The sequence below is a fragment of the Struthio camelus genome, chromosome Z (genome assembly GCF_040807025.1).
Source record: "Struthio camelus isolate bStrCam1 chromosome Z, bStrCam1.hap1, whole genome shotgun sequence".
NCBI lineage: Eukaryota > Metazoa > Chordata > Aves > Struthioniformes > Struthionidae > Struthio > Struthio camelus.
Window position 1 is genome coordinate 3,378,190 of NC_090982.1, and position 16,947 is coordinate 3,395,136.

Here is a 16,947-nt window from a genome sequence, read left to right on the forward strand (position 1 = left end):
GCATTTTCCCAGTCAGCATCAGATGGATGTCAGTATCAGAATTTCAACCATCAGTTGCTCAAAAGCAAAATAGCCAGAGTCACAGACGATCTTTGTATGCACTTCATCCTATTTATGCTGCTTTTTATGCACATGGGATGGGGTATACCAGAAAGGAATTGTTCAAAAGCAGTTACAGATGACCACTCTTAAGGCCCTGAGGGCACTAACAGGCCTTGCTGGCCTTGACCAGCCTCCTCCCTTCGCTCCTCCCTATAGCCCATGGTACAAGATCCCCTTTCAGCTCAGGGCCATCAGTCCCTGCCCCAGTGATGCCATAGCAGCGTTGGTCTCCTGTTCTGCTACAGCTATGCCACTAGCTGGCCACAGGCCCTGCTGATCCTGACCCCCACCCACTAGCTGATGCCCCAGCCTGGCCTCATTCCAGCACCATCACCACAGCCCTGCCTGGCCGTCTCAGGACTATGTGCGACCCTGGTTACCAGTATTGGGCCTGCTCCAGATCCCAACCTATGGGATGACTGCCTGGTCCCACCTTGGCATATCCCCATCCGCACAGTGGTGCCTGATGCTGCCCCCAGCTGCTCCTCCGGCCTGCCCTGCTCCCACACTGGGGTAGTGGGATGGGCCCTGGCTGGTGAGGCCCCTGCCCTGCTGGCCTGGGGAGCCCTCATGGCTACCAGCCTCCAGAGAGTCACTGGCCCCTGCAGTGCCTTGGACAAGAATAGAGGACTGGTCAAGAGCACAAGCCACAGCTCATAGCTAGCCTGTTATCTCACACTTGTCTGTCTGTTCTGGCTGATAATGTTTAGAGGAATCCCAGGTGCCTGGGTCTCAGAACATAATTTGCAGCCACAACATCTAAAGCACAGCATACCTCATCTGCCCACAATCCAATTTGGTTCAAGATCTATATTGAAAAGTCAATATGTTATAAGAAGCTTCAGCAGGAATACTATATCCATTTCCCAATCTGTAGGAGGATAACAAAGGATAGAACTCATGCACAGAACTGAGCTTTCCAGCTGTGGAATTGCTATTCACATAAACAGTATGAGCAAAAAAGTAGACTGGAAAGCCTGTGCCCTTATTGAAATGTGTACCAAAATATAAGCAGAACCTTCTAAAACACTGGTTTGTGCAGAGTGGGCTTGTTAAAGCCATCTTAAATATATTTCATAAATATTGTTGTGTGTTAAAAATTGTTTCTTCTTCCAGGAGAAGAACTGCCCTCTTTAGCTGTGTGTAGCAAAAACACCTGTAGAAGATCTGGAGAGGAGTCAGATGCATGGCAGAGTACATGATAGCAGCCCTAGAGTGTGCCCTCTACACACTGCCTGAAACCCTTTGAGGCTGGACATGCATAATCCATTTTGTCAACAATGTCTAGATGCTTCCCAGCCAGCAGCTATTCAAGGTTAGCACAGCTGAGATAAGGAAATAGTTCTAGTAGATAAAAGGGGACCTTAGGATATACAAAATGAGTCCCACCTGGGGGTCTGACTGGTCTGTCCAGCAGCCTCCCATCAGTGACTCCTTTGTGCAGTTCCAAGGTTCCCTACACAGTTTGGAGCGTAAGTCCTTCATTAAATCTGCTTTGTTTAACTTGTCATATGCCTACAGTGTCTCTCTGCACCAATATCCGACCATCCCTTTCCTGCCTTGCAGTCAAAACAAGTATTTATAGTCAAATAATATCACATAGACAAGGCAAATGCTCCTGTATGAAAAGGATGAAATCAGAATTTGTGCCCTCGAATTTACAGTGGTTTCTTAGTAGGAAAATCTATTACACTTTGTTTCCCTTAATAAAAATTTTTCTTAACTCACAATGGCTTTCTGATATCCATTATTGTTCCATCTTAATCTCTCCCATTTTCAACATATCATTTAGTATCTTTTGTTGCTTTTAGTATTGAGCAATAACAACAATGCTCAGCAATAATCAAACATGTAATGACGGTATTGATCACCATAAAATCAGTTCACTGGGCTAGAACTTTGTTTATAAAAAAGAAAAGGAATTAAACAACACCTTGCATTTAACTTCAGGAGAAAAAAGTTTCACTAATCTTAAAATGACTCCAAAAAATGATTAATATGATTGATTGCTGTCTAACTAGAGGAATATGGAGGCAATTAAATAGCTGCTCAAGGTCAAACAGTGAATCAATGTCTCACAAAGAATATAGAAATTATGATGTCCGAGTCATCTGCCTAATTACTCATCCTTGATTGGCTAAGAATTTCAGTTCTCTGAATTATCCTACTGAGACTTGTCATTGCAAATTTGTAAGAATCATAGAAAGTAAGAAAATTTTCAGTCATCTGAGAAGGAGAAAAGATAAACATTCTGAAAGATGGGAGTTCCACCAAAAAGGGCTTGGCTGGAAAGTAGCAAACTCCTGAAAATGGCAATTCATTTCAGAAAAGAAGCAGAGGATTCTTTCTCAAAGCAAAATTCACTTTTTAATGTTTTTCATAAAACAGCAGGACAGTGTTATTCCAGAATTATCAGTTTCCAAGTGTTCCACAGCAAGAGAGTTGTGATATCAGGCAACCAGAACTAAAACTGCTCTGCAAACCAAGCAGAACCTGAAACATCCAAAGTATCCAAAATATTAGTCCAGGCTATGCATGAGTAATTTTCAGTGCAATTTCCAGAAATTATTAGTAAACTTTTTTAGAAAGAATTTCAGATTTTTTTCTCCTTGGCTTAAATGACTAACTTAGTCCATGAATTAAAAAAAAAAAAAGCCATTATAGAGTGACAGACAGCTCTTAACTGCAATACCTACTTCAGTGATATCTGAGGATGACATAAATATCCTAATGTAGTAGTGACTGAGATTATCAATCCCTTCCAAGTTTAGAGAATATGATGAGAACCTTGATAATGATTCATAGTTGATACTTGTTATAGCAAATGTTTTATACAAAAGCACTGGAGATCTTCTGCAATGAAGGTTATTTGCTGTTGCTATAAAATCCCTGTATGGAAAGCTAGACCTAAACTTCTCAATATTTGCAATACAAAGGATTAGTCTCATTGAATGAGCTAATACTTTCAATGTATTGCCAATGACTTCCTTGCAGTTTGAAGGCTTCTTTGCTAGATTTTTTTTTCCTCCAATTTCTCTATGCTCTACTACATTGCTGTTTCTCAGGATGGGACAAAAAAATCCAGATGTGCTGAGCAGATGTATGCTGTAGGACTCCAACAGATTTTTTTTTTCTCCAGGTTTTCTAAATGTGACAACTTAGATTCCTTACATCCCTTATTCAGCCCCTTTCATGTTAACTTGGAACAATAAAGCAAACTGAATTAAATACAGAGAGGATGAGTAGTGGAGGAAAAGCTCTGATCTCTGCTAAAATACACTAAAGTCATCAGGTTACAGACCTCTGTTAGCCAAGACTTGAGTCTTCTGCCAACTAACTGACTGCATAATAACTGACTGACAATAACAAGACCTAATTAGTCTAGACGTAGAAGTAAGGACTAGAATATTTTACAGGGAAAAAAAAAGCTTAAAATGTGAACACTAACAGGCAGAAGACAATTTGGGAGAGGTGGAGGGGGCAAAAGTGAACATATGAAATCGAATTTTGAACTCTCAGGCAGAAAGAGTTCTACTGCAACTCGCTAGCTGAAATCAGCACACCTGCAATAACCAGGAGAGGCATGCCCTGACTCCTGCAATTAATAATGAGACATGAGATAGAACCACCATGAGGTAGGATCCTGATTAAACATTGTGCATATGCACATAAGCAATTCAGACTTTCCCAGTCTGAATTCCTAGTTTTCCCAACTAGGTGCCTGGGTTTGTGGAAAGAAGAGGAAGGTAAGAAAGCTTCCTGGAAAGAAGAAGCATGAATGAATGAAGATGAAGACCCTGATCGTAGAAAAGATATTAGAAGTAGGGAAGATCTCCTGGTGATCAGGGAGCTGTGTGGATAGTAATGTCAGAGGATAACAAGGGACCTTAGCTGGCATTGTCCAAGATTGCAAGTAGCTGCACAGAACAAAATGACATGACTTTCTGCCAGACCTTCCCAGACCAGCAGTGATGCTCCTGCAGGTAACTGAAGACCTAGTGTACATAGTGCTGGGGTGGGGGGAGTGAGAGAGCTAGTGAGTGTGGAAGATAGTCAAATAGAGTAAAAGCTCTGCTCTTCTTGATTCTTAAATAAAGGTAACTACCCAGATGCACTACAGATTGTTTTTTACTGTCTCACCCATGACACTAAGAAAGTCTTTTCATAGGCTATAATAAACAACACAACATTATCTACAGATGTTAATGACACATGCTTTCCTAATTGCAGAGCTCATATAAGAATTCCTAGGGAATAAAGATCCCACCTAAAACTAAATCACAGTTCAGAGGAAGACAAAAAAGTTTCCTGACTCCATTTGAGATCCAGAAAGCCATGATTTTTTTAGGGGCTCCACATGCACTACAGATACTTATAAATCATACATATTTGCAAAATGAGTTAATGACAAATAAAAATCCCATGATGGACATTTCATGGTCTGGGAAACGCACATTGGTAAGTGGTACTTCAGGCAGTGGTTTTTATGTCTTGTTTGCACTGATATTCTTCAGAACACATGTACTTGCAGGCTCCAAACACAAAACTTACATATTGATACCGCATTTGACAGAGTCTGATGTTAAAATGCACTGACATGAAAAAGGCCTAAAACTGCAAAATTTTACTTCTATTTACAAACCATACCAAAAAAATTATGAAAAATATATTATTCCTAAACAAAAAATAATATTTTATAGTCTTAGACTTTGGTAACAACTTTCAAAGCACATACAGTTCTCATTCATTAAAAGAACAACTTTGGTAAGGAGCAGGCACAAGGCAGGAATTAAAGATGCTTCTATGGAATAAATATTGCAACTTTTGTAACAGTTTAGCCAGTTAAAAAAGCCACAGAAATAAATCTTGCTCTCTAATATTTATTTGAAGAGACAAAGTCTCCACTTTCAAGTTTTTTTTCTTTCTAGCAAAAAGAACTTAAGGAGAAAAAGACCTTACTATTTTTTATTCCAGTGGTAACAGTCAGAATCCTTGCAGATACAGCAGCTATGATTTAGTATTTTCTCCTTAGTACTGTTGAACTGCAATGAGATTCTAAATGTTCAGTAGGACATAGCACAGATGTGATTTACAGGAAGAAAATGGTAATTTTGCTGTAAATATACATGGTATACAGTAGAGTGGCCATGTTGTGGGGTGAGGGGTACAGTATGTTGTCCACAAGCAAAGAGAAAACCCCTTTTGGTAAGTTATAATCAGCCAGTAATACACCCAGAAATAAAAGTTTTTGATTTAAAATGAACATTTATATATAATTAGAAGTGACAAAGACAATAAATGCCTAAGAATAAAAGTATGGGATCCAACTTCTGCCACCTTCATTCACACCAGAAAATGATTTGTGCTGAGGGCTCTTCTGAAACCATGTTTGCAGCACTGAGTTTGCTTAAGTTCTGGCCTGCAATGGGAATAACAGATGAGATCTTCTGGGAGGAATATTTCTATGTTCTGTGAATATTGGGATTTTTCCTCTGTAAATACTTTGCTTGATTATAGTATAGCATCAGAGACAACTCTTCAGAGAGTAAAACAGTAAATCTTTTTTGTTAAATGAGGTCATTTGTGCACAATTCGTTAAAGGAGGAAAGGATAAAATAAATGAAATTTCAAGGCAGTATGCATCTGAAAGGCCACTGCTAGCCAGACTTTGTATTGTTTAAATTGCTTGGTTACAATGGCCTTTCTGATTCAAGAATACAGAGGACAGAAAAGTAGTTACTAGATATTAAGGGGCTGTGGAAATCATACAAGGCATATATATTGCAAGCCAGTGTCAGGAGTTCCATTTACTTCACTAATTATTTATATACATAGATAGGCATAAAAGCTGGATAGCTCTGTAAAATATCTTAAATCCACTTCCTAGTTTAAACCCTCTCTGTTTCTCACAGTGACCTGTATTTCCATTTCCTTGTTTCACCCTTACAGAGCGAAAAAGTCTTTCCTAATGAATTTGATCTATGAATGTTATGAATTTGTATGTTTTCCTGATTTTCATATGAAGGAAAAGAAAAGAAATTAACATAGGAGGTTGCAAAAAGTATATGTATAGATACAGATAAAAGATACCATGAGCAGTCATTCATCTTTTATTTTTATATTTTATAAATATTAAAAAGCAGAAGACTTTGATATGAAAATAGCCTTTTATTTTCACCAAAAGGTATTAATGCATTGTTAGTATCTTATTCCTTGGAGAAAAGAATGTACAAAATTATAAACTGCTGTGGCTCTTTTCTCTTTATTCTACAAGAAAAGAATCAGGACAAAATTATCATGAACTAGATAATTTCTTTGACTAAAAATTTCTATAGTGCTAGAGTAATGAACTCTTAGAAATTCCATGAATGAAACAGAACAGAATGTCACACGACTGGAAAATATTTAGGTCATCTTAACAGGCCTTAAAATCAAAGGAAGGGTAATTTACACGAAGGTTGAGAGGAATTCATATAATCTTTGATATATCTTTGCAGAAATAACAAATCTGTAATTTAATCTGAATCATTTATGCCATTTATTTCCTACGCCGCAATACTTTTTATCTGCATTTAAATGTATTTATCTTGTACTATAGATAGGGGAAGAATAGCTAATGCAAAGATAAAGATGCACCTGTTTTCTGACACCCTCTCCCCCACCAACACACACATAAATCCTCTCTTCTTCTGATTTAGCAACCTATCTCTTCATGGCCTATTATAAAAAGTGAAGAGTGTTTCCCCAAAAACTTTTGGCATGATGCCCTGTTTTTATAATAACCCATTCTCTTCCCTAGAGGAAGAGCCAAATTGCAGACATCCTCAGTCCTCTAATCTGCTGTTTTAACCAGACACAATCCCACCAAGATATGCACAGTTATTTTAATTTTGGAGATGTAATAACTCACTTTTTGAAAATAGCTTTGTATAATGACGATATGGAGATACTAAGTGCTTCAATAAGACTAACTCACCCATTTTCTTTGAAAAAAGGCTTTGTGGACTTGGAGTCCACAAATCAAGTGCAGTTCCACAGTGGCATGGCAGCATAATTCTAAATATTGTTGTTATTGTATTTTTCCAACACTGGAAGAAGAGGTAGGCATTTTTACAGACACTCAAGAAAAGACAATCCCTGTTTCAAGAAACTCTCAGACCCAATGGAAAGAATTAAACCAAGTTAATTTTCCCTGCTTATTAATTCCTGTTACTATAAATAGGATGGAATAAATAGGCATACACAAAGGACATCCTAGATAGAAGCCAGAGATTTCCTAAATGACAACAGGACTGCACAAAGAAGCCAGAAAGATAAAGGTAAGTGAAGGGGAATGTATATTTAAGAAAAATGGAGAGGCAAGGAGCAGTAAGAAACACACTAAAAAAAATCTCACCATAACCAGTGAGTAGATATATAAATAGCTTTTGGGGTCATGGAGACAACATGGGCTTATCCTTCAGCTTTGTTCATAACCTCATTTGTCCAGGGTCACGTTGTTGGCCGATGTTTTGGGTCAAAGCTCGGCAAAATTCCTTGGTTATGAAACACCTTTTAGAAAAATGATTTTTCTGAAGAACAGTAGTGGAAGGAGACAGCAGTCACATCTTCATTCAGGGCTGAGACATCAGAAAGCCTGGAATAAGAATGAAGGTAAAGGAGGGAACAGTATATACTTGTCACTCACTTTGAACTGGAAAATATTAAAAATGAAGAAAGAAAATATTTCATAGCAATATCTGCAAGCATGACAGATACATGTCCATGAAAAGTGTTTGTCTTTGAAAAACACAACTTATGTCCAGCAAATGCCTACACAAATTCATTGACAAAACTGTGTGATAAAAACAAACAACGACTTAGCCAGCAATACATATATGACAAATTTCAGAAATACTTTCACTGTGTTTGTATAGGAAAGTTGATCACTTCGCTATTACTTTTCCATTTCCTCACCATGCTCTTCACTGAAAATCAATGTTCAGTACCATAAAACAGTGAAAGAAAGTTTAAACAAAGAGAATCTAGTCATCAAGATGGCAAAGAGAAATCTCTCAGGCCTGAAGAATGCAGACCGTAAACATAAAACATCTTCTCTTTCTTTCCAATTTCTGCCATGCTTTTATAAACAATAACAAGAAACCAAATCTGTGATTTAGCAGCCAGCTTGACACCAACATTTTTTCTACTCTCAGAGTTTTCAGGTGTCTGAAGAAGGAAAAGTCAGGAAGAGGCAATATGGTGTTTTGATGTTTAATTTATACAATTATATGTAGGAAATGAGTTCTGTAAAATAACTGTTACCTTCTAGTTCTCTAAAATAATAGCTACTTCTGTGCAGGGAATTATTAACATTATATTTATTTGTTAGATCGCTTTTGGGAGGAAGAAACACAGAATCACAGAATCACAGAATCGTTTAGGTTGGAAGGGACCTCTGGAGATCATCTAGTCCAACCTCCCTGCTCAAGCAGGGACCTCTAGAGCATATTGCCCAGGATCACATCCAGACAGGTTTTGAACATCTCCAGCAAAGGAGACTCCACTACCTCTCTGGGCAACCTCTTCCAGTGCTCTGTCACCCTCACAGTGAAGAAGTTTTTCCTCAGGTTCAGATGGAACTTCCTGTGGTTCAGTTTCTGCCCATTGCCTCTTGTCCTGTTGCTGGGCACCACGGAGAAGAGACTGGCCTCATCCTCTTGACGCTCCCCCTTCAGATACTTGTGCACGTTTATGAGATTGCCTCTCAGTCTTCTCTTCTCCAGGCTGAACAGGCCCAGCTCTTGCAGTCTTTCCTCACAGCAGAAATGCTCTAGTCCCTTCATCATCTTTGTAGCCCTCTGCTGGACTCTCTCCAGGAGTGGCATGTGTCTCTTGTACTGGGCAGCCCAGAACTGGAGACAGGACTCCAGGTGAGGCCTCCCCAGGGCTGAGGAGAGGGGCAGGATCACCTCCCTCCACCTGCTGGCAACACTCTGCCTAATGCACCCCAGGATACCATTGGCCTTCTTGGCCACAAGGCCACACTGCTGCCTCATGTTTAACTTGTTGTCCACCAGCACTCCCAGGTCCTCCTCGGCAGAGCTACTTTCCAGCAGGTCAACCCCCAGCCTCTCCTGCTGCATGGGATTATTTCTCCCGAGGTGCAGGACCTTGCACTTGCCTTTGTTGAACTTCAGGAGGTTCCTCTCCGCCCACCTCTCCAGCCTCTCCAGGTCCCTCGGAATGGCAGCACAGTCTTCTGGTGTGTTAGCCTCTCCCCCCAGTTTAGTATCATCAGCAAACTTGCTGAGGGTGCACTCTGTGCCTTCCTCCAGGTCATGGATGAATATATTGAACAAGACTGGAGCCAGGACTGACCCCTGGGGGACACCACTAGCCACAGGCCTCCAACTTGACTCTGCGCCATTCACCACTACCCTCTGAGCTCGGCCATCCAGCCAGCTCTCAAGCCACCTCACCGTCCACTCGTCTAGCCCACACTTCCTGAGCTTACCTAGGAGGATGTGATGGGAGACAGTGTCCAAAGCCTTGCTGAAGTCCAGAAAGACAACATCCCTCTGCCCTCATCTACCCAGCCAGTCATTCCATCCTAGAAGGCTATCAGGTTGGTCAAGCACGATTTCCCTTTGGTGAATCCATGCTGACTACTCCTGATCACCTTCCCGTCCTCCACATGCTTAATGATGACCTCTAGCATGAACTGTTCCATCGCCTTGCCAGGCAGGGAGGTGAGGCTGACAGGCCTGGAGTTTCCTGGCTCCTCCTTCTTGCCCTTTTGGAAGACTGGCGTGACATTGGCTTTCTTCCAGTCCTCAGGCACCTCTCCTGTTCTCCAGGACCTTGCCAAGATGATGGAGAGTCACCTAGCGATAACATCCACCAGCTCCCTCTGCACTCGTGGCTGTATCCCATGCATGGGCCCCAATTTATGGATGTCAAGTTTGGACAAAAGATCTCTAACCTGATCCTCCTCAACCAAGGGAGAGTCTTCCTTTCTCCAGACTTCCTCTCTTGTCCCCAGGGTCTGGAATTCCTCAGGACTGGCCTTAGCAGCCAAGACTGAAGCAAAGGCGGCATTCAATAACTCTGCCTTCTCTGTATCCTTCGTCACCAGGGCACCTGCCCCATTCAGCAGCGGGCCCACATTTTCCCTAGTCTTCCTTTTGCTCTTGATGTACTTGAAGAAGCCCTTCTTGTTGTCCTTGACATCCCTTGCCAGATTTAATTCCAAATGGGCCTTAGCCTTCCTCCTCGCATCCCTGCACACTCTGACAATGTCCCTGTATTCCTCCCAAGTGGCCTGTCCTCTTTTCCACATTCTGTGTACTTCCTTCTTCTGTTGGAGTTTTGCCAGGAGTTCCTTGCTCATCCATGCAGGTCTCCTGCCCACTTTGCTCGACTTCTTCCTCAGAGGGATGCACTGATCGTGAGCCTGGAGGAGGTGATACTTGACCATTAACCAGCTTTCTTGGACCCCTCTTCCTTCTAGGGCCCTACCCCAGGAGATTCCCCTAAGTAGGTCCCTGAAGAGGCCAAAGTTAGCTGTCCTGAAGTCCAGTGTTGCAATCATACTTATTGCCCTGCTGAAGGTGATATCACCTGAAGAGGTGGTATATTAACTAGAAAGCATCACATTAGCAAAATAAAGTACCATTGCTTCAGGATGCCAGCCACCAACCAATCAAGAGCACAGTAACAATGTCAGCGATGTTGATGTTTTGCCTTGATAGCCTTATTGAACTAGCCCACATCATTGTCCAGTTCTTAATGAAAGTCGGGATCATCTGTCTCTTCATTGAAATCAAATATAAAACAACCTTGCAAAAATCTTATTTTACCATTCACTTGGGAAAACAAAACCAAGACAGATCTCCAAATGCTTAGCCTATCTTTTTCATGTCTTCACCTATATTCCCTTCCTTGGACCATTATGAAAGGAAATATCTTTGAGGTCACAGGCCAACATACAGGGAATAAGCCTGTCAAGCAGCAACAGTTTTCGGACTGTCCTTTTATTCTTCAGTAACTCTCCCTCCTCATTCATTTTAAAGTACAGACATCTTCAAATGTTGCATTCCTTCCCATCAAATCATAAATCTGGGTCAGAAATCTGGTGTATCTGTTTGTTGACACTTCAAGGCTGCTTAATGGTGGAACAATATGCAAACCACATTAGACTGAGTAAACTGTCTTCTACAAAAAGAGATGCTAAGTAAGTCTAGGTCATCCATCTATTTTTAAATTGCATCTATATGAACTAAACATGGTGATTACAATATGTTTCAAGGCACTGAGAATAGAAGAACTTCAGTACCACCTAGCGTCAGCTAGATACACTGCCCTTTACTAATATGGAGTCAAAATGGTGGAAGAAAAGGCACTGCATTATGCGGAATTCTGGAAAGAGAATGTTGAGAAAAAAATAGCCTCATCAGCTTAACCAAGTTAAGAGAAATGGCAACTGTGAAATTTACCCCAAATAGCTTGCTTTTTTAGGTCCTTTCTGATAAAATTTAACCTTTTCTTAACCATCTGATAGTGAAATAACATTACACCAAAATCTTCTTAAAAGCTAAAAGGTAAGGACTAAGACAGATGGAAGTATAGTTAAGTCAACTGCTTTCGGCTTCAAGAGCCCTGGACTGAATTTCCAATTCCAGCATGGCCTATCTTTGCAAACTTAAACTTTACCTAAAAAAATGGGAATAATTAAAAAACTTATTTTCCTCTCTTCTTTTCTGTCCTCGGACTATACTCTTTGTAGAAAAAGGAGTTCTTCCTTATTCTTTGAGAACACATGACATGGTCTATAAGCAGTGAGGGTTTTAGGGGGTTCTGGAACATAGCAAAACAGATATCTCTTTCTGAAGATATTTGTTTTGAATTAATTATAACAATTTACCCTATCATCAATAGGTATGTGAGGTGCTTACTAACCAAATGCTTCATATTCAAAATCCCAATTTATTTCTATTATGTACATTATTCTATATTCATTGCTCCCTTTTTTAAACAAATATACTCCATATTTGTTCTATTACATACCTAATTGGATACTATAAACATTTTGATTATACAAAAAGAAGCATAGCGAGAGATGGGAGATGTCACAAACCACTCCCCTTAGCCTAACTGGGCTAAGACACAGACTACCTCTGCTGACTCGTGCTGTTTGATTAATCATCCCACACTTTAGCTGCATCTCCATCCTGGTTCTCCCCAGCAGTAGCTCTCTTCTAATTCAGGATCTTGCTACCCAGTTTTATAGAGTAGTTTCCTGGTTAGCCAGAGACCTAACTCTCTCCGTATGGATGAAACTTTTGTCCTCCTTCATGGGTCTGAAATTCCCATGTCCTCTTTACTAGGAAAAGACAGTAGATAACCTCTTCTTTCAACTAACATCTTCCCACTATGAAGGAAAACAATACAGAAATAAAATCAGTTCACAGCACTTCTTGAACCTCTGTGGGATAGAAGGTTTCTATACAGTGCTGCAGATTTCCCATTCAACCCATTTCCTTTCTCTGAGTAGCTGTAAAAGCAATTCCCTCTGTCTTCCTCAACTCCCAAAACTTAAGCGACCATGTTGTAGGCCTGGTCTGGCCATCCTGCAAGAAAGGTTGTCCTGCTACAGTAACAATTTCAAAAGAACAGCAACAACAACAACAAAACCAAACACCATTTAACTTCATGCTTCAAATACATACATACTGTGCAAAAGAAATGGAACAATGTTCATTCTGCACAGCATCAAAAGAAACCAATTTACAAATCAGCAGAAATGTTAAGACATTTGGAAAATTCCCATACTCTCAGGATAAGGAAGCTCTGGAATATGTTGCTTGAAGAGATTACAGAACACAATCATGCAATGCCTGTGTTGAACATTTTTAAGAGCAGGATAAACACAGAGCCTTTAAGAGTAACACAAATATCATTACTCCTTCCTTGGTTCCTATCTCAGTCTTTTGGGACAAGAGAACATGTTTCCTAAGTTCCTTTCTAGCTTAACTTTTCTTTCATTCTATTATTAAATACAGAAAGCTATTTCTATGTCAAAGCACTGAAGTGCAATAGCATAAGAAGAACAACCAAATAGTAAGTCAACAATCTGAAAACCACACTGGGAAGCTTAATATCTAGATGATTCAAACTCCATTAGAAACTGATCAAAATCAAACCATTTCATACTTGTTTTAAGATAAGGTATCAAGGTTAATAGCACAGATAAAATATTCATATTTAAATGTATTAACAGCTCATTGGATGACATTTTTAGGCAATTCATTGTGGTTCTAAGTGAATTTTGGACCTACACAATTCTTACAGCAATAGCCATTACCATAACAAAGAATATGCTAGTTCTCTGTTCCTGTATCAATTGGATTTTTTAATAGTTGACATTTCTATTTAGACAGCTAATTTAAATAAAAAAGAATATTAAAACCATCATAGACTTTTCCCTTAAATCCAAAAATACAGTCTTTTGTTGCCCATAGGATAGTTTCAGATTCTTTGCAGCAAAGTAAAAATCAAAATTAAGATAACACAAAGCCAACCCAATTGTCAACCACAGCAAACATGAAACAGAAGCTCCATCCCTTAAATCTGCCAGAGCATTTTGTTTGTTAATGACTGAAAAATGAGATAAAATTTTCATGACACATTTACAGGACAAATAGTGGTAAAGTTGCTAAAACTTGTAGGTCTTCATCATTAGTAAATCAAGCTTGAGCAGGTTCAGGGATGCCAATCCTCAGAGTTTCTCTTCCCTTCCCTTTCTCCTTCCCTTTCCCTTCTTTCTCCTCCCCTCCCCCCGTCCCCTGTCCTCGCCTCACCTCTACAAAATATGAACAATTCAAACTCCTCACAGCAAAATCCAAAAAGATTTTTGTTTTTCCTTTCTTTTGTTTAAATTGGTGTTTGTTTTAAGAGCAGATTTGCAAACTTGAAAACGCTTGTAACACATTAGCTAACTGAAGTATTAGCAGGTTACTGTCCAAAGGAAAACTCTGATGCTTCTTCCTCCTCCTCCTCAAGGCAATATGCTTCAGATCTAATTCAGGGGTTCGGCACCAATCATTCATATCTGTTGAAATTTTTTCTCTCTCTCTCTCTCTCTATATATATATGTTTGTTTTTTTTTTTTTTTTTGCTAAAAGTAACAGAAGGAGAAAATAATAGAATTCATTAAAGAAGAGCTATACAGAATCTCCTTTTGTTTTCCAAGGCTGTATTGGAGCCTTCAATACTGAAAAACTCTTTTTTAAAAGCAGCATTACAACATATAATTTGCTTCAATAAACTTATCATGAAACCCCTAATTAGTATCTGCTGCCTGTAAAATATCAGCAAATTATTAGTAGCTAAAAGTCTTCACTCATGATAACTATTTTTATATTAGATTTAGACGAATTTCCATTCACTAGTTCAGAAACCTCCATAATTCACTAGTCTGTACAAAACTTGTGTTCTTGTGTTCTCCACCCTTTTTCATGCAAGGGTTATGTAAATGCAGAAAATGAGCCATTGTATTTTGACATTAAAGCAAGGCTTAACACATCTGTTAACAGAGCTCTTGTTACTAACTTAACCATAGTCCTTCTGAAATAGGAATATAAATAAAATACAGAGCCAGATTCTGCTGCCTATGGCCATTGTTAGTAATTCCTGCACCAAAAGGTCCTGCAAACATTAGAGAATGATCCCTAGAACTCTGGTATATCGGAGGAGGTGAAAGTGCTCTGTTAGTGATTAAACTGCTTAGAACACCGGCAGAGCTAAGCTAGCATTCATATCCAATCAGATATTAATGAACTCAGTTCGGCAGAGCATACTGTTGACTTTTCTTCAGGAAGGAGTATTACCCATGAAATTTCTTTAGAGTTAAGTAGTGTCTTTTTGAATAAGGACATCCATTAAGTCATTCAGAATGCATGTTTTAAAATGTTGAACAAAGACACAAACTAAAGTAGAACTACTGCAGAAGAACTAAATAGCAGCAAATGAATGAGCTAGCCATGTAATGAAGCTGGATTAAAAATGAGGTTGTGTTCTGTTGGAGGAATATGATCACAAAACCCTTAAAAGAATGCAGAGAGTGCGTTGCCCTAGCGTTTATAATGTTTTCTGCACCAAAGCTATCACATTTCAGAAACATCAAACTAATGTGGTGCCTGCTTATCCCACCTTCTTATGTCCCCCTCCAAAGAAACTGGTTCCAGGTACCACCAAAGACATGAACAAGAAAAGATAGGCAAGGCCTAATTCAGGTTTATACTTCCTTCTCATCTGTATTATTAATATCATTATATGATGCTCAGCAAAAACCAGTTTATCAAACCAAAAATTACCAATAGCACTTAAACCTCTTTAGCCTCAGTGCAATTGGTGTCTAATATTTTTCAGGACTGTCCCTGTATCAGTAGCTGGATCTCATTGTCTGACCGCTAACTTGTACCCAGGACTGATGTATTACCCACTGCACTGATTTCCATGCCTTTCAGTGGTGACAAGCTCAGTGTTTGTAGACAGAGAGCTAACTGTAACACCATGAAGCACCCCGCGTAGCGAGGGATTCCCCCACAGGAAGTATATGAAGTATAACGGGCATAGACCTCACCTTGTTGTCTTGACTAATGAACATATAACCAGTTCAGTTCCAGGAAAAGGTCCAGTAAGCTTCTCTCAATCCCTAATGAGTCCTTTCACATCAGCTCAACTGAAGAAATACTTATTATATAGTTCACTCTGCAGCACTAGGAATTGCAAAGCAGGTATCCAGTAAAGAGGAGGAAAAGGGGTTACCTACTTATTTATTCTTATGGACATGTTGGCATGCGACTGTTTTTCCTAATAATATCTATAAAATCTATATAATTAAAGTGCTGAAATATACAAATTATTTGGAATTGGATTAAGCTGGCCATAGCTTGAAGAGTTATGGAATACTTTTACATTTTTGTCATTTTACAACTTCCAAATATAACAGGGAATGCTCAGTCTTGTAGTAAAGGTTTTATCAAACAGATGGCAGGCATATGGATAATCGACGTCTTTCTGTGTACAGGTGTTTTTGTCATTTTTATGAGTAAGAGAATTGTTAAAAGAAGTCTGTCTGGCTGATTCATAATCCTGTTCAATCAGTCAGGACTTGCTTTTGGACTGCCTGTTTTAACTTGATACTAATGCATAGAGTTGTCTTCTCCCAGTCCTGTCTCGAATACTAACCCACTGCATTTTAGGATACAAATACATGAATTCTCCATCTCAGCTATTAAAAAAAAGCTATTTAAACTGGGGAAATTAAATATTTCGTCTTCTGTAAACATACTAGATGCTTGTTTACTATGTATACACCCAAATACAGATCGTGCCAACTTTTTTATAACTGTCTGCAGGACTCAGCAAATCACATAGGTTGTTTTAATAATTCGCACTTTTATTGCATCTCACAACCAAGTCAGACAGAAAAATGCACTGAAAATGAATTCACCCCTGTAGTAGGAAATATTGGTTAGTTAAAATTCCTTGTAGCTTGGCAGAAGAAAGGAGAGCACAGAATCACTTGTCCAAGGTCATACCTTGCTACTTGGTAACACAAAAAGGAATTAGGCTTAGCTCTGCACTACATATGGAAGAGTTACGTTTGACACATTCATTTTCCTCTTTCCTCTGTAGCTCAGGTTAAAAAGAGAAAAAAAAAACCCACAGATCTTATTGACATAGTCGTTGAGGCTAGACTGGTTTAAATGGGAATGGGGACTGGAAGCATAAACTTTACTTATCAGCAGATGAATCTGTTGTTAGTCATTTGGGTCTTTGAATGAAGCCCTGGTCCCA